Source organism: Aquarana catesbeiana, linkage group LG04 (genome assembly GCF_042186555.1).
Source record: "Aquarana catesbeiana isolate 2022-GZ linkage group LG04, ASM4218655v1, whole genome shotgun sequence".
Classification (NCBI taxonomy): domain Eukaryota; kingdom Metazoa; phylum Chordata; class Amphibia; order Anura; family Ranidae; genus Aquarana; species Aquarana catesbeiana.
In genome coordinates, this window is record NC_133327.1 from 210,250,859 (window position 1) to 210,272,298 (window position 21,440).

Consider the following 21,440-nt stretch of genomic DNA (forward strand, 5'->3'; position numbering starts at 1 on the left):
AGGATGAAACTCTAAAAGGAATATTCCAACAACTCCCATTATTGGCTTTCAGACAACCACCCAACCTCAGACACAAACTAATCAGCAGGAAACTTCACTCTGATTATGAAGTCACAAACAATGGAAGCAAACCCTGCAATAAAAAACGCTGCAAACTATGCAGCCAGATCAATCTATCCAAAAGTGTTACACACACAAATGGGACCTTCAATATCATGGGATCTTACTGCTGTACCTCCAGTATTGTGGTGTACCTCATCCAATGCAACAGGTGCAGCAAAGGATCTTATGTTGGTGAAACAGGACAGAAGTTGCAAGCGAGGATGAATTTGCACAGACACACCATCAAAGAACATAAAGAAGACAGTTTATGCACACCTGTGGGACATCACTTCTCACAGCCGGACCACACTATAGAAGACCTCAATGTTTTAGTTCTTAAAGGGAATTTCAGAACTATCCAGGAAAGGAAAACGTTTGAACTAAGAATGATACTTCTTTTTGACACAAAAAATAACGGCCTGAATTTAGATATTGGTTTCCTTACACATTATGCTAAAGTTTTACGACCCCTCTGTGAATAGTATCCCCCCCTGCATACTATAGCTCTCTCTCCCTCTGTCTTATCTCACTAACTCTGCTGCTATCTTTATTACCATTGATTTGTATGTGTTTGGCTTTCCCTTTTTTTTTTTTTTTCTTTAACATGCTGCTTAAAAATTTGTGAATCAGTACTGCTTGGACCTTGAAGAAGGGGACATACCCTGAAAGCTTGTCCTCAAAAATTGTATGTTAGTGCAAATAAAAAAAGTATCACGGACAGTACTCAATTTTCTCTGTCACAATTGCACTAATACGGCTACAATCAAATCAAGTGTAAAAATTCACAAAGAGAGTTTTATTTCTCTTAACAGGAATGGTGGGGAGATAGGGTTTAGGGCACAGGACACCCTTAGGCAAATGCAATAGCAATTAAGGCAAACTCTGCAGACAAAAATAGAACTAGTCAGACAGCAATATGTAACACTGAATGCAACAACAACTTCTCTCACAGTATCCTACTGTAGATCTTCCAGTTTTACACACAGTAACCCACTATAGATCTTCCAGTTTAACTCACAGTATCCCACTGTAGATCATTAAGCCCAGCTCGCTGTCTCTCTCTCTAGACTTCTTGGCCTCTCAGTCACCCTCTGTTTTCTCCAAGCTTTACTCACAGCTAACTGCTGTACTTTATCTTCAAGCTTTACTTAAGTTACCCACCGTACTCCTTCAAGCGGTGGATCCTTTCATCACTAGTGGGGCCTATACATTATTTGATAATTGGAGAGAAAATTCTGTACTTGGAACAATCATAAGATTTTCATGTAGTGTGTACACAAAATTTCAAGAGCCAATGCATCCCTTCCAAAAGAAAACTACTGAAGGAACAAACTGTACAATCGCTACTAAACAGAACTTATGATTTTCATGTAATGTGTACTGGTTTCGTACAATAAAACATTACATGAAAAATATTGTGGATGATCGAAAAAAAAATTACAACCCAGAAGAACATGCAGCCATTCATAATCACAAAGTAAATATCATAGGCATTATAATAATAATAATGTATAAAAATAATTTAATGTATAATAATGTACAGTAGTAGCTAACTGACTAGCATCACTTTTTGATTAGAATAGGAACACAGTTATACCATTCTAAAACATACAGTTGTGCTCATAAGTTAACATACCCTGGCAGAATTTATGATCTCTTTGCCATTTTTCAGAGAATATGAATGATAACACAAAAACTTTTCTTTCACTCATGGTTAGTGTTTGGCTGAAGCCATTTATTATCAATCAACTTTGTTTACTCTTTTTAAATCATAATGACAAAAGAAACTACCCAAATGACCCTGATCAAAAGTTTACATACCCCACTTCCTAATACTATGTATTGCCCCCTTTAATATTAATGATAGCTTGAAGTCTTTTGTGGGTGGTATTTGTGGATGAGGCTCTTTATCTTCTCAGATGGTAAAGCTGCCCATTCCTCTTGGTTAAAAAGCCTCCAGTTCCTGTAAATTCTTGGGCTGTCTTGCATGAACTGCACGTTTGGCTCAATTATATTGAGGTCAGGAGACTGAGATGGCCACCCCAGAACCTTCACTTTATTTTGCTTTATTTTGCTGTAGCCAGTGACAAGTCAACTTGGCCTTGTGTTTTGGATCATTGTCATGTTGTAATGTCCAAGTATGTCCCATGCACAGCTTCCTGGCTAAAATCACCAGGGTATGTAAACGTTTGATCAGGGTCATTTGGAAAGAGTAAAAACAGTTGATTGCTAATAAATGGCTTCAGCCAAACACTAACCATGAGTGAAAGAAAAGTTTTTGTGTTATCATTCATATTCTCTGAAAAATGGCCAATAAATCATAAATTCTGCCAGGGTAAACTTATTCACACAACTGTACATTGTAGGTGATGCTTGCTATGATACCAATTACTTGCAATACTGACTGCTATGAAATAATAATGAATTATTTTGCTTAGCTAAAATAAAGTAAACATTTTAAGTAAAGATGCCAAAAAATATTCACGACAAAACACTGAGAGGACTTTTGACCTAATGGTGTCTATTGTGAACTAATCTTTAAATCATGATGGAATGAATCCCTCTGGCAACATAACTGCCTCAATTCAAAACCTGTTCCTTTCACGCTCTGTTTAAACTGAATCACCGTGTCAGAGATTAAAGATGTTCATCACAAGGTAGGAGATCAGAGGTTACTTAAACCTTTACCTTTTTCATTTGGAAGGCTGGTGCTTCCATCAGTTAGAAGGACACACCACTGTCACAGAAAACAGGAAGGAAAACAAACCATCCAAAAAAGATTACACATACTTTACTAGAGCAGAAAATAAACTGTCAAATTCAAGACACTTCTTTCTGTTTAGTAGAGGAATCATTGCACTGCATTGTACTGTATCTTCCTTTTCAAATAGCTTAATGTTGCCTTAGAAGGATATTGATCTCTCATTGTTTTGCATGCTTTGTTGTTTCTTATACTCTATGTGACAAGAACAAACAAAATTGGTTTAGCTCTTATTGACTTTCAAAGTTGGTTACTTAGTTGTTTTCAGAGTGAAGTAACTTTAAATTCATATGCACTTTATTTTTATCTTATTTTTCTTAGGCAAAACACTGAGTGAACAAACCCTGAAACTGCTGGAGCATACAGTGTACTGCAAATCAGCTAGACAAAATATGTGATGAAGGACAATTGTATGCAAAACATATAACATCTTATGCACCATCAAAATATTAAGCAAGGATTACTTATCTGGCATCTGTGGAAAAAATTCCAAAAGGGATGGTGTCAAAGAGCATAGAAGAGTTTACATGAACTCATGCAAGATATTTAATACTGTTCTAAAGAGGACCTTTCATAAAAACAGAAGGTTCAATTTACTTACAGTACCCCAAAATTCTTTCTACAACCAACATGTCCCAGTTTTATGAGTTAGAAGACTATAAACACAGTAGGTGTCCCTCCATTGAGCTCAAGAAAAAAAGCAATGGTAAGTAAAAAAATCTTATTTTCTTAATTGTCTGTTGACATTTATTCTTATTTTCTTTAATTGTCTGTTGACGTGTACATTTAAAATCAATGTAACTAAAGGGTGGGCAACAGTCACTTATAAATCTAACTGATGTGAAAATCTACTAAAATAATATCCAAATGAATCAATGCCTGAACAAGGCTAGATGAAAAGGATGAGCAATGTGGATTTTTCTACTAATAAGAAAAGGGCAGGAAGCATTACTAAGTAAAAACTGCTATCTGAAAAAAATGTGGAGGATAATGAATCAACTTAGATGAGCCAGCAGTTTGGTTTAAACCTAGGTTTGAAACAAACTGTGGTTCAGCCAAAAATTATATATAGAAACGTTTATGTTTCCATGTTACGACTATTTTTTTTGTGAAAGAGTTGGCATGCTGGGTACCTCATACTCCCATGTAGTTGGTAGAGGTATCTAGGGGCCCCCTAGGTTCTCATATGCCCCCCACCCGCAGACTCCCACAACCACTGGAAAGGGTTGTGGGAATGAGGCCCTTACCCTTATCAGCATAAAGACAAGTTGCATTTCTCCCTGGCAAAGCATCCCCTATGTTGAGAGCATATGGCCTTGTATATTTCAGCAAGGGAGCTGCACGCTAATCCTTCCTTTTCCTAGTCAGTCAGGCTGCATGCTCATAATAAGTATCTAGTATGGATTTGTAGGGGAACCTCACTCATTTCTTTTTTCATGGAGTCCATCTTAAAATCTTTACCAAACCAAGACCCTAAGGGTCTGGTGTATTTTGGGGGGGCACTCTACACACTTCTTTTTACTCTTGCTGTAGGAGGTGCTACAGCAAAAAATGACATTTACAAAGAAAACAAATTATACAGTTTAAATTGCTTATAAATTACATTCATTTTTAGCTAATTTTTACAGTCTGCAAACACCTCCAAATGTCCCCAAAATACATAGCAGACACTTGAAGGTGTCTGTGTGATGCTTTTTTTTGTAATGCAAAGAAATTGTTAATGACCTGTTGATATATAATTTGCTGTCAATTTTAAAACGTGTTTCGATTGTAAATGTCAGTGCTGCTGCTGCAGCACTTTCTGTGCATCACAGAATCAGGGCACCCCCAGGCATGTTATTTAAGTGATGTTTTTATTGTTTCACTGTGAGCATTTAAGAAAGCACTGCTTCAGGGCAGTGTCTATCCCCCATGCTATTTTTTACACCTCTTTGCCCATTAGCCCAGAAAATGGTTATTTTTAAAATGTAAACTAAAAAAAAAAAATGTGAAAAACCTCCAAGCCCCTCTCATTTGTACTCACCCCAAATCAGGGGACTATGTTGGAGGAGTCACCGGTACTAAAAAGAGACTCTAAAACACATGTAAGAACCTTGTGTAGACTCAATACTCCACCAAATATCAAATAACCCCCCCTACACACCCTAAATAGGGAAGAAGGCTGTCAGTAGATATATATATATATTGTATATACAATATTTCTTAATATCAAAAATACTAACATTTATTTGTTTGTTTAATCTACAGGCAGCAACACAACACAATAATAAAGCTTGGCCAAGATTAGGTAAAAAAAAACAATGACCTACATCCCCTTAGCCCTTTTATGCCCCGTACACACGGTCGGATTTTCCGACGGAAAATGTGTGATAGGACCTTGTTGTTGGAAATTCCGACCGTGTGTGGGCTCCATCACACATTTTCCATCGGATTTTCCGACACACAAAGTTTGAGAGCAGGCTATAAAATTTTCCGACAACAAAATCCGTTGTCGGAATTTCCGATCGTGTGTACACAAATCCGACGCACAAAGTGCCACGCATGCTCAGAATAAATAAAGAGATGAAAGCTATTGGCTACTGCTCCGTTTATAGTCCAGACGTACGTGTTTTACGTCACCGCGTTCAGAATGATCGGATTTTCCGACAACTTCGTGTGACCGTGTGTATGCAAGACAAGTTTGAGCCAACATCCGTCAGAGAAAATCCTTTGTTGTCGGAATGTCCAATCAATGTCCGACCGTGTGTACGGGGCATAAGAGTGTATATATATACACACACACACACACACAGAGTTGTGCTCAAAAGTTTGTATACCCTGGCAGAAATTTTGGCATTTATTTGAAAATATGACTAATCATGCCAAAAAACGGTCTTTTATTCAAGGATGGTGATCACATGAAGCCATTTATTATCACATAGTTTTTTGGCTCCTTTTAAAATCATAATGAAATCACCCAAATGGCTCAGATCAAAAGTTTACATACCCTGGAATGTTTAGCCTTGGTACAGACACAGAAGGTGGCACACACAGGTTAAAATGGCAACTAAAGGTTAATTTCTCACATATGTGGCTTTTTAAATCACAATTAGTGTCTGTGTATATAAATAGTCAATGAGTTTTTTAGCTCTCACTTGGATGCCCTAAGCAGACTGGACACTGAGCAATGAGGAGGTAGAAAAGAATCATGAGTCAAAAGACCTGCATAACAAAGTAATGGAACTTTATAAAGATGGAAAAGAATATAAAAAGATACCCAAAGCCTTGAATATGCCAGTCAGTACTGTTTAGTCCCTTATTAAGAAGTGGAAAATTTGGGGCTCTTGTGATACCAAGCCAAGGTCAGGTAGACCAGGAAAGATTGCAGCCACAACTGGCAGAAGAATTGCTCAGGATGCAAAGAAAAACCCACAGGTAACCTCAGGAGAAATACAGGCTGCTCTCCAAAAATATGGTGTGGTTGACTTTAAGGAGCACAATTAATGATACTTGAACAAAAAAGATCCGCATGGTTGAGCTGCCAGAAGATAGCCTTTACTGCACCAATGCCACAAAAATGCCCAATGAGGCATGTCAAGGTGTTGTTGGGCATATTGTAACCAGGCTTTTTTGTGGAACTTGTACAGTAAAGGCTTCTTTCTGGCAACTTGACCATGCAGCTCTTTTTTGTTCAAGTATCATCATATTGTGCTCCTTAAAAACAACCTCACCATCTTTTTCCAGAGCAGCCTGTATTTTTCCTGAGGTTACCTGTGGGTTTTTCTTTGTATCCCGAACAATTCTTAGGGCAGTTGTGGCTGAAATCTACCTGACCTTGGCTTGGTATCAAGAGATACCCAAATTTTCCACTTCTTATTAAATGATTGAACAGTACTGACTGGCATATTCAAGGCTTTGGATATCTTTTTATATCCTTTTCCATCGTTGTAAAGTTTCATTACCTTGTTAAGCAGGTCTTTTGACTATTCTTTTCTGCTCCCCATGGCTTATAATCTAGCTTGCTTAGTGCATCCATGTGAGAACTAAGAAACTCATTGACTATTTATACCCAGACACTAATTGCGATTTAAAAAGCCACAAATGTGGAAAATTAACCTTTAATAGCCATTTTAACCTGTGTGCGCCACCTTCTGTGTCTGAACCAAGGCCAAACTTTCCAGGGTATGTAAACTTTTAATCAGGGCCATTTAGTAGATTTCTGTTATCATTATGATTTTAAAAGGAGCCCAAAAACTATGTGATAATAAATGCCTTCATGTGATCACTATCCTCGAGTAAAAGAGTTTTTTTGGCATGATTAGTCATATTTTTAATATAAATGCCAATATTTCACTATATATATATATATATATATATATATATATATATATATATATATATATATATATATATATATCCTCACCGGCCACTTTATTAGGTACACCTAGCTAATACCGGGTTGGACACCCTTTCAACTTCAGAACTGCCTTAATTCTTTGTAGCATAAACTCAACAAGGTTTGGAAACATTCCCCAGAGATTTTGGTCCATATTCAGGGTTAGTGCTACCACTAGGCAAACTTAGCAACTGCCTAGGGTGCACTGCTGCCTAGGGTGCCCGGCCACTGGTGTTCCTCTCTCTTCTCTTTGCAGCAAGCAACTAAGTCTCAGTATCAGCAGGCAGCCGCCGCTCCGTTCACATATAGTGTCAGAGGGGCAGCGTCTGTGTCCCGACTTTCGAATAAATGAAAGCAAGCAAACATTTATTGATGGGCGCTGGTAGGTTGCATTAATGGGCACTTGTAGGCTGCATTAATGAGCGCTGGTGAGGCTGAATTTGATGGGCGCTGGTGATGCTGAATTTGATCTGCGCTGGTGAGGCTGCATTTGATGGGCGCTGGTAAGGCTACATTGGATGGGCACTGGAGAGGCTGCACTTGATGGGCGCTGGAGAGGCTGCGTTTGATGGGCGCCGGAGAGGCTGCATTTGATGGGCCCTAAAGAGGCTGCATTTGATGGGCACTGGAGAGGCTGTGTTTGATGGGCACTGGAGAGGCTGCGTTTGATGAGCGCTCGCGCTTTATTAAAAAGTTGGGTTATACATGAACAGGGCAAAGAGGTGGAGTCAGGGGTGGAGCCAAGGGGGCGGCAAAATGAGGTTTCGCCTAGGGTGTCAAAAAATGGGGGTGCGTTTGATGGGCACTGGAGAGGCTGCATTTGATGGGCACTGGAGAGGCTGCATTTGATGGGCCCTAAAGAGGCTGCATTTGATGGGCGCTGGTGATGCTGAATTTGAACTGTACTGGTGAGGCTGCATTTGATGGGCGCTGGTGGGGCTACATTTGATGGGCGCTGGAGAGGCTGCGTTTGATGGGCACTGGAGAGGCTGCATTTGATGGGCACTGGAGAGGCTGCATTTGATGGGCACTGGAGAGGCTGCATTTGATGGGCCCTAAAGAGGCTGCATTTGATGGGCACTGGAGAGGCTGCATTTGATGGGCGCTGGAGAGGCTGCATTTGATGGGCGCTCGAGAGGCTGCATTGATGGGCGCTGGTGAGGCTGCATTTTATGGACGCTGGTGAGCTGCATTTGATGGGCGCCTTATTAAAAAGTTGGGTTATACATGAACAGGGCAAAGGCGTGGAGTCAGGGGTGGAGCCAAGGGGGGCGGAAAAATGAGGTTTCGCCTAGGGTGTCAAAAATCTTTGCACCAGCCCTGTCCATATTGATATGATAGCGTCATGCAGATGCTGCAGATTTGATTTGGCTTAATGGAGTTTGGGTTCAGCATCCGACTTTCTTAGATTTTTGAGAAACCATACTTGAACCAAACCCAAAGCAGTTCAATGCATCACTACTAATCAACCACCATAATAAAAATTTACAGAGAAAGCTTTACAAGGCAAGAATCAGAGCCTATAACAGCAAAAACCTTCTCCTTATGGAAGAAAAAAATTGTACAGAACAAAGTATTTCCCGAACAAGAACAAACCAATGAACAGCTGGGGATTTAAAAGTATACCTATAACCTTTGATGTTGAGGACAGAAAAAAGGGAAGACTAAAGCCGCATACACGCGGTCAGATTTTCCAATGGGAAATGTTTGATGTGAGCTTGTTTTCGGGAAGTCCAACCGTGTGTATGCTCCAACGAACATTTGCTGTCAGAATTTCTGCACACAAATGTTTGAGAGCAGGTTCTCAAATTTTCCGACAACAAAATTTGGAAAGTCTGATCATGTGTACACAAGTCCGTCGCACAAAAGTTCACGCATGCTCTAAATTAAGCAGAAGGAGCCGCACTGGCTATTGAACTTCCTTTTTCCCGACTCGTCGTACATGTTGTATGTCACCGCCGTTTCACGTTCAGAATTTTTGCCCAACATTTGTGTGACCGTGTGTATGCAAGACAAGTTTGAGCCAGCATCCTTCGGGAAAAAATCCAATTTGTTGTCGGAAAATCCGTTCGTGTGTACGGTGCATAAGTGAGGATATATATATATAGTTGCAAAGCTTGAATGGTCCCCCCATCCCCCTTCCTTTGTCACTTCTAAAAAGTATATGCTACACTGAGTCATAGAAGTTCCAAGTCTTCAGAGCACAGATAATTGGGAAAGTCTATGTTAACATGATCTACAAAAGACTTCAAAATGCTAAGCATGGTGAACTGCATCAGGTTAATTGAAAGCAACAGTGAGCACATAAGAGTCACCAAGATCCTGGTCAAATATAGTCTCTACATGAGAAGGCTGTGAAAGTTCTGAATCTGGGGGAGGAGTGTGCATGCACTGGACTTCCGGAAAGACGCTGTGACAAGGAGCTCCGACCCGCTCCAACCTTACAGAAGTCTCCACACCAGCTAACAAAAGCTGAACCTTGGTGACTGACCTGCCCGGACACCTTTGAGCCCCTGCCCGTATATCAGGAGAGCAAACCAGAAGGGAGGTCAGCCACCAGCTCAGCTTCGGGCAGCTCAGAAACACTTGGAAGCAATGCAGATGCAGCTGAAACCAATTAAAAAACAGCCTGAAGAAAATATTAATCTAAACATACTCTCCCCAAGACAAGTCAAAAACAGGTCAACGCAACTTAAATGTGAGTCACATAGTTACATAGTTAGTCAGGTTGATAAAAGACACAAGTACATCTAGTTCAACAAAAAAAAAAAAAATCCAATCCTTCACCAACAGTTGATCCAGAGGAAGGCAAACAACCCCAATAAAGCATGCTCTAATTTGCTACAGCAAGGAAAAAATTTCCTTTCTGATCCCTGAGAGGCAATCGGATTTTCCCTTGATCAACTTTACCTATAAAGTCTGGCTGCCCAATATCTGAGTTCCAACCTAACGGTCATTGGCACATTTCCCTGGATCTGTTCCTGGAGCTCTCCAGATTCCCTGGATTGTTTTGGCCATCTGTTGATTCGGTTATCCTCGCCTTGTTGACTCGTTGTCACTGACATTTGAGTCCACTATTTCTGGTAAGAGTACATACCCCTTATCTCGGGTAGAGGACACACTATCCCTGAAGCACTACATGCCTGCTGAGGCCTCTGTACCCCACTTCTGAGCAACCACTTTCCGCGGTGCACTTTTTATGTTTGCCCCAAGATTGTTTCACCTTTGGGACTTTCTTACCTGTGTTAACACTCATTTTACAAATGTTCTGTTGTATTCATTATATTTGGGATTGACATTTTTCATTAAGTTTTGATCACTATCACATACAATATTTGTTATATTGTTTAATGTTTATGTTTTAGTGCTACATTTTATACCGATCCCTTGCATTTGAATTTTTGTCACATTCTTATGTAGCAGCTGTTCACCCTTTGTCACTTTTCTTTTACTTATTGAGTTAGCGTAAGTAATATCCCCCATTCACATTCCAATAAATGCGCACTATTTGTGAAGGACGTCCTCTTCTTTGTGACGTCTCCTCTTATCTCGACCCCTAACATTCTCCAGCTGCTACGCAAATTTGGGCAAACCCCTGGCCTCCATGTCAACATGGCAAAATCTATGACTCTCAAAACCTGGTAGACAGACTTAAAAAACACTTTCCCTTCTCCTGTAGTTACCTCTCTATTCCTTACGGCCTCCATTGATCTTCTTTACAAAAATAATTACCCGCCTATGTTCAAGAAACTATCAGCTGACCTTTCCCAATGGTCTTTATATGGGATGTCCTGGGTGAGCAGAGTAAATGCGATCAAGATGAGCCTTTTACCATGAATTCTTTATTTATTCCACTCTCTCCCTATTCCTGTAACTAAGAAACATATGAATAAATTACAATTTAACATCATTTGTTCTATCTGGGGTAAAAAGGGATGCCGCCTCTCTAAACACATATTATATAGACTTAGACTGAAAGGAGGGTTAGGATTATCTAACATCTGGTGGTATTATCAGGTGGCACAGCTAGCCCAAATTTCTATCGTCTACTCTAGAGGCCCTAAACCAGACTGGATAGAGATGGAAAGACAGGGGGTCACAAATTTTATGATAGACTTTTTGATATGGAGCCCTCCCAAGCCCCCCCCCCTCGATTCTATCCCTGACATTGTCTCACTCAGTAGCACTGTGTGACTCACACATAGCTCAGCTCACTCACATAGCATCTGCTTGGCAGCCACTCATCCATATTTTTCACAATTCCCAATTACCTCCAGGGATGGATATTAAGGCCTTTCAATGGTGGCTGAACAAAGTGTTGTTCTGAATTGGGCACTTATTCAACTCTAGTGGACCCCTCAAATGAAACCATTGCATTAATAAATGAGAAATGTCCCCTTCTGAAAAATTCAGCTTTTTCCAAATCTCCCATTTCTTAAACTCAATCTGGATTCATAAACCAAATCCTCTAACTGTCACCCTATACGAGCTCTGGTGCTCAATAGTCACGGACACGAGGGGGGGGGGGATTCTCGCTGATATACTCAGCCCTGGCTAAACCGGTGGAGAAAGCATCCTACATGCTGAGTTGGGAACGGGATCTCGAGATTGATTGGGACTTGAACACTTGGCACTCCTGCTTCTCTAGATCGTATAAGGGTTTTCATAATATCTCCCTAATGGAAGCTAATCTTAAAGTCAGGTCTCCCTGGTACCTTATTCCTACCAGCCTCGTCAAATTTTACCCGCAGTCTTCTCCTCTCTGCTTCAGAGGTTGTGGACACCTGGGCACTCTATTTCATACCCTTTGGCAGTGCCCTAGAATAAGGGGCTACTGGATCAAAATCTTTAATCTAATTCGCAAAACCACTGGGGTGGCCGTGAACCAAGATCCCTCTATTGCTCTTCTTAATCAACGCATTCCCAGAATCTCCAAATATTCCAAAGACCTAATCTTCTATATACTCTTGGGGGCCAAACTAACAATCACACATGCCTGGAAATCTCCCTCGGTTTCTTTCCATTTGGCCAAACCAAAAATATCCTGGATCATGTCCCAGGAAAAGATTTCCAGTATCATCCTTGACATCTCTGAGAAATTCAAATTGATCTGGGAACCCTGGGCCCATTATGTCAGAATACCTCTATAACCCTAACAGGCAGTAGCCTAAACCTGGGTCCCTCCCCCAGACACCTGCACCATTAGCTCTTTGTGTAGGTTCTTCTCTTCCCGCTACCTCTTTTTCTGCTCTACACCCCTCTCTCAACCTCTTTCCTTTTTTCCACCTAACCTCACCTTGTGCTAGTTAAACCAAATAGCTTTTATAGGTTAAGGAGCCGATATTATACCTACAGCCTTTGGCTCCTGGTCATGGATCATGATCTTTGGGACTTGTGGGCCCAGTCCTCAGGGTTCAGCAGTTATGGACCCTCAGGACTAGGTCAACAAGACTGACTACAAACAGCATGACCTGATGGAGAATTTATTCCCAACCCTACGGACCTCCAGGAATGAACCCTGCAGGTAGTTCATGTACATGATGTCTGAACAACCTTACTTCCCCCTTGAGGGGTCACCCACATCTCCCATTGTTCCAGCGCTGCTCTTACCTTTGCTACATTGGTGGGTGAGTGCAAGGACCACCCAAGGGCGACTCTTGGTTTCCGTTGTTTTTTGTTTGGATGCTCATGTTATCAGTATCATATTATAGCAGTTCATTGACTAACCTAGAGCCCTAGGTGGCTAATTTCTAGTTTTGTTATCCAGTTTCTCTTGCTGTTAATAAGTTATGATCCTTCAAGCTGTACAACCTTATTATAGGGTAACACTTGTTTGATAGATATCACATAACCCCATTATGAGTCTACCCTCTTAAGGCTCTTCATACTTATTCCTGTGAATGTTGGTAACCATCATTCCTCTGTATCAGATAAACTCTAGCAAATTCTGGACTATGATAAATAAGGTCCTCTGTCAGTCTGAGTCTCCAGCAGTAATGAGCTATTGCTTGTTGATACCATAGAATATGGTACCATGGGTGGAAGGAAATAGAATTGCTTGATTCTGTGTTGCTGACTGTACTGATGGGGGAATCCCTCCCACAGTGCTATTGTATTGCAACACAATGATTAGTGTTGCTGGCTATAGCTGGTGCCACTAATCGAAAGAGCAGACAGGCTGATTATACACAAGTCAATCAATGGATTGACTTGGATGCAACCAGGGTGCTCATACATGGATCGAAATTCAGCCAGTCCCTTCTGAACCAGGCAAATTTTGACCCATGTATGGCCAGCTTAACTATTGACACAAATGGCTTTAAAGGACAAAAGGAATTTATACAAGGAGATTGTTCCATTAATCTCACATATACCTATACTGGCACAAAATCATAACTGGATAACAAAGGTGTAGTATATACAGGTCTCGGGTACAGACAGCAGATCTATAGTAGGAGCTGATGAGGACCACCCTATAGATATAGGAGTCCCAGGACCCAGAATACAGGCATGGGTTCTCTGAAGATATTGGTGAAATATCCCTTAAACAGTAGAAGAGTATATAGTGAAGTCACTCACTATATACTGCAGCAGGACTGTCCCTGGGCATATTTTAGCATACATGTTGCACCAAATAGTGGTAAGCAACTATATCAAAAAGAGCTAAGGTGCAGCATACGCACAGACTTTAGTCAGTAGATGGTTGGTATGAATCAAAAGTGACTGAAGGTTATCACTAAAGGGAGGCAGTGGACCAAGTGCAGAGACCAATCGATCCACAATATGCTTCTAGCAGTAGTAGCAGTGGAAAAAAATTCCTTCAGAGTCAAAAGGTAAACCATTCATTATCTATTACCATAGATAATGGTCATCACTGTTTTTACTATCCAGGTTCCTATTAACTTCAATACCAAAACCAGGTGCTTTCAACCCATTACTAGTTGTGACATGAAAGTAGAAAATGGTCTTTGACTAACAGACACAGTACACAGAGGACTAGAAAATTCCACAATACAGATCCCAATGCTCATAAGACACTATAGGTTACACTGCCCCATTAAAAAGGCTGATTTAAAATGAGAAGATCAGTGACTGGGTTACATCAGAGGATGTGTCATGGCTCTGAAACTGATAAAACTGTGTGTGGCTAACTCAAACAGTATACAAGTGACTAGAAGGTGGTGTCCCAATGAAAAGTTCACTGTTCAAGAGACAAGGATTAGGTTAGATTTTCCTCATTCGGAGGTTCATTGATCTGTGATGCATCATAGGTTGTGCCACTGTTCTTAACCTAAGTAGTGCTTTGCAGCTTGAAAAATATAATGATATGCAGCTCTACAAATGTAGTATTACAAATAAAAAGTCCATAGTGTTTGAAATAAAGTCCTTGTTCAGGAGAAAACGCTGGAATCACCCACAGTGTAGACAGAAATACAAATTAGGTGAATACGGACTTATCCTCCACTGAACATCAACACACCAGGCCTCTTACCAAAAAGAATGGACCACTTAATCATAGGTGGTCAAACAGGCATGATAAATCCACAGAACCACAAAACCACTAATGGAGATCACAGATGGCTGGGTCTTGTAGTTCCACCAAAGAATCAGAGGTGCATGCATAAAATTTAAAAGAAGGAACTCCTCATGGTGTAGTATTATAAAACAAGCGTCATATTTATTCAGAAAAATCCAGGGTACTCACATTTCAGCAAATAAAAAACATGTAAAAAAAGCATGTAAAAAAAAAAAAAAAAAAAGATTATCATTATACAGCTACCCAATCTACCAGTCATCATGTAAATAATTATATTTTTTTCCCATGGAGGGATCAAGTCTAAAAAGAAACATAGAACCAAATGAGGGACCAGAGGGGGAGGAGGACAAGGTCAAAAAATAAGGAGGGTCTAGCAGACAATGGACTATTCAACTTGAGTACAGCTCCTCTTTCTCATGAAGAGAAGTTTGTACTGAATCATGGCCTGAAGTTTTCCCCTCCCCGCCCCTTAAATAAATTTGAAACTTATATGGATATCCATAAGTACATCTGGGAAATCAATGTACAAAGATATATTATCTCAAATCCTATTCGTAATAGAACTATGGTTCCATCTGAGTTTCAACTTACCACTCTGTCAAATGCCTCGCTATTCAACCCTCTGAGCCACTCAGCTCCATCAGTGGGAGTTTTCAGGGACCTAGTATTTAACCATTTCACCCCCCGGAAAGATTTACCTCCTTCCTGACCAGAGCACTTTTTACAATTTAGCACTACGTCGCTTTAACTGCTAATTGCGCGGTCATGCAATGCTGTACCCTAACGAAATTTGCGTCCTTTTCTTCCCACAAATAGAGCTTTCTTTTGATGGTATTTGATCACCTCTGCGGTTTTTATTTTTTGTGCTATAAATGGAAAAATACCGAAAATTTTGATTGTTATAAAAAAAATCCAATAAACTCAATTTTAGTCATACATTTAGGCCAAAATGTATTCGGCCACATGTCTTTGGTAAAAAAAATGTCAATAAGTGTATATTTATTGGTTCACGCAAAAGTTATAGCGTCTACAAACTAGGGTACATTTTCTGGAATTTACACAGCTTTTAGTTTATGACTGCCTATGTCATTTCTTGAGGTGCTAAAATGGCAGGGCAGTACAAACCCCCCCCAAATGACCCCATTTTAGAAAGTAGACACCCGAAGGAAATTGCTGAGAGGCATGTTGAGCCCATTGAATATTAATTTTTCTTGTCCCAAGTGATTGAATAATGACAACAAAAAAAAAAAAAATTTACAAAAAGTTGTCACTAAATGATATATTGCTCACCCAGGCCATGGGCATATGTGGAATTGCACCCCAAAATACATTCTGCTGCCTCTCCTGAGTATGGGGATACCACATGTGTGGGACTTTTTGGGAGCCTAGCCGCGTACGGGGCCCTGAAAACCAAGCACCGCCTTCAGGCTTCCTAAGGGCGTAAATTTTTGATTTCACTCCTGACTACCTATCACAGTTTTGAAGGCCATAAAATGCCAAGATGGCACAAAATCCACCAAATGACCCCATTTTGGAAAGTAAACACCCCAAGCTATTTTCTGAGAGGCATGTTGAGTCCATGGAATATTTTATATTTTGACACAAGTTGCGGGAAAATTACAAACTTTTTTTTTTTTTTGCACAAAGTTGTCACTAAATGATATTTTGCTCAAACATGTCATGGGCATATGTGGAATTACACCCCAAAATACATTCTGCTGCTTCTCCTGAGTACAGTAATACCACATGTGTGGGACTTTTTGGGAGCCTATCCGCGTACGGGGCCCCGAAACCAAGCACCGCCTTCAGGATTTCTAAGGGCATACATTTTTGATTTCACTCCTCACTACCTATCACAGTTTTGAAGGCCATAAAATGCCAAGATGGCACAAACCCCCCCCCCCCAATGACCCCATTTTGGAAAGTAGATGCCCCAAGCTATTTGCTGAGAGGCTTGTTGAGTCCATAGAATATTTTATATTTTGCCACAAGTTGCAGGAAAATGACAAACTTTTTTTTTTTGCACAAAGTTGTCACTAAATGATATATTGCTCACACAGGCCATGGGCATATGTGGAATTGCACCCCAAAATACATTCTGCTGATTCTCCTGAGTACGGGGATACCACATGTGTGGGACTTTTTGGGAGCCTAGCCGCGTACAGGGCCCTGAAAACCAAGCCTTGCCTTCAGGATTTCTAAGGGCGTAAAGTTTTGATTTCACTCCTCACTACCTATCACAGTTTTGAAGGCCATAAAATTCCCAGATGGCACAAACCCCCCCAAATAACCCCATTATGGAAAGTAGACACCCCAAGCTATTTGCTGAGAGGCATGTTGAGTCCATGGAATATTTTATATTTTGACACAAGTTACCTATCACAGTTTTGAAGGCTATAAAATGCCAAGATAGCACACACCCCCCCAAATGACCCCATTTTGGAAAGTAGACATCCCAAGCTATTTGCTAAGAGGCATGGTGGGTATTTTGCAGCTCTCATTTGTTTTTGAAAATGAAGAAAGGCAAGAACATTTTTTTTTCTTTTTTCAATTTTCAAAACTTTGTGACAAAAAGTGAGGACTGCAAAATACTCACTATACCTCTCAGCAAATATCTTGGGGTATCTACTTTCCAAAATAGGGTCATTTGGGGGGGGGTTGTGCCACCTGGGCATTCCATGGCCTCCGAAACTGTGATAGGCAGTGAAGAGTGAAATCAAAAATTTACGCCCTTAGAAAGCCTGAAGGCGGTGCTTGGTTTTCGAGGTCCCGCACGTGGCTAGGCTCCCAAAAAGTCTCACACATGTGGTATCCCTGTACTCAGGAGAAGCAACAGAATGTATTTTGGGGTGTAATTTCACATATTCCCATGGCATGTTTGAGCAATATATCATTTAGTGACAACTTTGTGCAAAAAAAAAAATTGTCTTTTTCCCGCAACTTGTGTCACAATATAAAATATTCCATGGACTCGACATGCCTCTCAGCAAATAGCTTGGGGTGTCTACATGGGGTAATTTGGGGGGTTTTGAACTGTCCTGGCATTTTATGCACAACATTTAGAAGCTTATGTCACACATCAGAGAAAACAAAAAGAAGAGAGGGCGCACCGACCTAGCGCATTACCACTGGTAGCGTTTATTTAAAAGTAAAATAACAAGTAATATACTCACAAAAGAGCTTAAAATACAGGCATGGACATAGACTGCAGGTATGCAGTAGCAAACACCAGGATGAAATGGGACCGGACATCAAGTGGATGCGGCAACGGCTAACGCGTTTCGGGGGCGAGCCCCTTTCCTCAGAGCCTAAGCGGGTGGTAGCTGCTCACAGGTAAGAGCTCCTCTATATACGTGTGCATACATGTAACCAAGCCTCCCAATGATCTCCAGCACCAGCCCACCATGGCCACTCCCACTTCCCAAAAACAAAACCCTCCCAGCTGAAAAGACCCTCTCTGGTGTCACCATGTCTTCATGGTAACACCATGGTACTCTCACATCCAAGAAAAAGCGTGCATATTAATCAATCTTAGTTATTGGTATAATAGGTGTACCCAATCGTAGTGCACAATAAGGGACTTTACCTGCAGGCTAATACAGGCCATCTGGGGCTATAATCTGGCCACCTGGCAAGTATGAATGTAAATGTGAATGTAAACAGGCGAAAGTAACCATATCATCTCATCTGTGCCACCTCTGCAGATCAATCAGTCATATTGCACAAGAAGGGACTATACCTACGGGCTGATTAGGGACTGTCCAGGGCTATAACACAGTCACATCGCAAATGTAGATGTAAGTATAGGTGTGGACAGGCAGAGGTGGCAGTGCCACCTCTGCAAGTAAGAAAAATATTATTATTATCAGCTGTACATACTGGAGGGGGGCTACAGAGGACCTTCGGATGGCTTTAGAGGGCTCCAGATGATGGTGGAATGCACACCGCCTTGAGAACCCGGAAGTTCGGATACAAATGCGCTCCACCGACGATATCCGGCTACCTAAAAGCATCATTTCTGCCCGCGCGTGTGCAGTGGACACAAGCCGGAAGTGCGGGTGGATATGCGTTCCACCCCGCTACCTCTGACCACTTCAGCCCATACTCGCTGTAAGCGAGAATGTATGGGTGCGCACGCATATCCTCTGCGCAGGCTCGCAGATGTGAAAGGATGTGTGAGGCTGGTCTTCATCTGGGTTGACTCAGCATAATGTCATACATTGTTGATGCTAGAAAAGGGAGATGCTAGAAAAGGGAGGGAGGAGGGGAGGGTCAGAGGGGGAAGGACTAATGCTGATGCCGGGAATGATTCAAAGGACACAGGCAACATAGCCATAACACACAGAGGAGATCTGCTTACCGAGCAATCGCCAGAGAGTCCCTTATTAAGAATATACAATAGAATAAAATTGTATTGTTACATTTTTATATTAATAGACTAATCATTGTAGTCAGTGTGAAAACAGTTATTATTAGCAGATATGAAATGTATCCGCAACAATATATTGAATAAACCTACATAAAAATATAGTTAATATTAATATGTTATAAAAACAAATATAAAATAAATTAAATTAAATAAGATAAAATGAAAGTCGCATACGCATCTGTATACTGCATTGCAACACATAATAAATCGCAAGGCAGACCTCAACTAAAGGCTTTCCATATGTAGTATACACACATGCCCTCTCAAAACAATAAATGTTGGTGTACATGAGGGAAGTGATTAACCTTACTTGATCCAACATTGGGACATAACATTAAATAAATAAGGTTAAAATTGCAAGCAAACAAAATATAAAAAATTCCCAGTGAAAACGAAACACAATGATTGCTGTTGGTAATAACATCATGGAACTTTTACAATAGGGAGGTGAGCACAACATATGTGCACAAATAATCGACCCATTCTAGACATGTATCATATATCATATATAGCTGGAGCTATAACAAAAAACAAATAAATAAATAAGTGATATATTCTTAACCTAGGACTCTCTAGCGCCATGTCCCCGCTGGTAACTGGTGGGTCACAAAAGATGTGAACTCTACCCAATATAAAGGACACATATACTGTTGCAAATGCACGTAAAATATATACAGTAAAATAAATTAAATTAAATTGAATTACAACCCCCCCATAAAATCACATAAATCAGCCATATAGAAACCTATTACTACATGTAGTGGATGTCTAACTAAATTTAGCAGGGAAAGGGGCCCCAGCAAATCAGATGGAGACCCTCCCAGTCTAGGGATGGATATTCGATGTCTCCCATGACCATGGGAGATGTGTAAGAGGGAGGAAACTCTAGGCCGAGGGGGGGGGAGGGGTCGGGAAAAAACGAAGGGGGAGATACTACTGACACAAGCGATATGAAGCCAATGAATTAATTGATGTACTTGGAAAATATGAGGGACCAAAGTAAAGAGGGAAGTGGCAAACAGGCAAGGATGGCACATATCATAAGACACTATGTAATTCTATCTCTTCATTGAGGCCTTTCGGGGCTAAAGTCCCCAAGGTGAAAATCCAATAGGCCTCTCTAGTGCACAGTAGCTGGTACTTTTTGCCACTGTCAAGATCATTGGGCATAGCTTCTAAGCCAAACACCCTAAGGCCATCTATGTTACTATCGTGAACCTCTAGAAAGTGCCTTGGTAGAGAATATTTGTCTTTCTTAGTTGAGATATTACTTCTATGTTCATTCATTCTCGTTCTCATAGGTCTAGAGGTCCGACCGATAAAAAGGCGGCCACATGGACAGAAAAGACCATAAATCACATATGCAGTGCCGCAGTTTATAAATTGTTTTATCTTGTGAATCTTGCCGTCGGCTCCTACTTTGTCTTTTTTTCTATGACACATATAGGTACAGTTTCCGCAGTTTGAGCTCCCACATCTGTAACTACCCTTTTGGTCGAATATTGTTGTCCAGGGGCTATTAAGTCCTCTGTTCTTGTTCTTTTTCACCCTACTTGGGGCAATAAGGTTCCTCAGGTCTTTTGGTCTTCGAAAAACCAAGTTTGGGTTTGGAGGAAGGCTAGTCTTCAGAACTGGATCTGATTCTAAAATCCTCCAATTTTTCTTGAAAATTTTGTAGATTAGGGGGGCTTTATTATTGAACCTCGTACAGAAGCGTACTTGTAGCTGTGATTGTTTTGATCCATCTTCGTGAGGTCTCAATCTTCTTGTGCCATCACTTCCATCATTGTCGTACAACTCAAGATATTTCTTGAAGGCTTCCTCAATATGATCTTCCTTATACCCCTTTTCTTTGAACTTGGTCTTTAGGACAAGGCTTTGTTCCTCATAGTCTTGTTTCAGAGTGCACGTCCGCCTAAGTCTGCAAAACTGGCCGTATGGGACATTGCGGATCCATCTAGGATGGTGGTTGCTGCGGGCATGGAGGTAGGAATTGCCAGCACTTGGCTTAAAATGGGTTTTAAAGTAGATACCTCCAAGCTCGTCAACTTGCAATTCAAGATCTAGAAAGATCAGGGACTGATCGTTCACCACATGTGTGAACGAAATACCGAAAGGGTTCTTTGCACAATGTGCTAGAAATCCATCCAGCTCCTCATCCGTGCCGCTCCAAATAATAAGAACATCATCGATGTATCGAGCGTACAATACCAAATTTCTTCCAAAGGGGTTATTG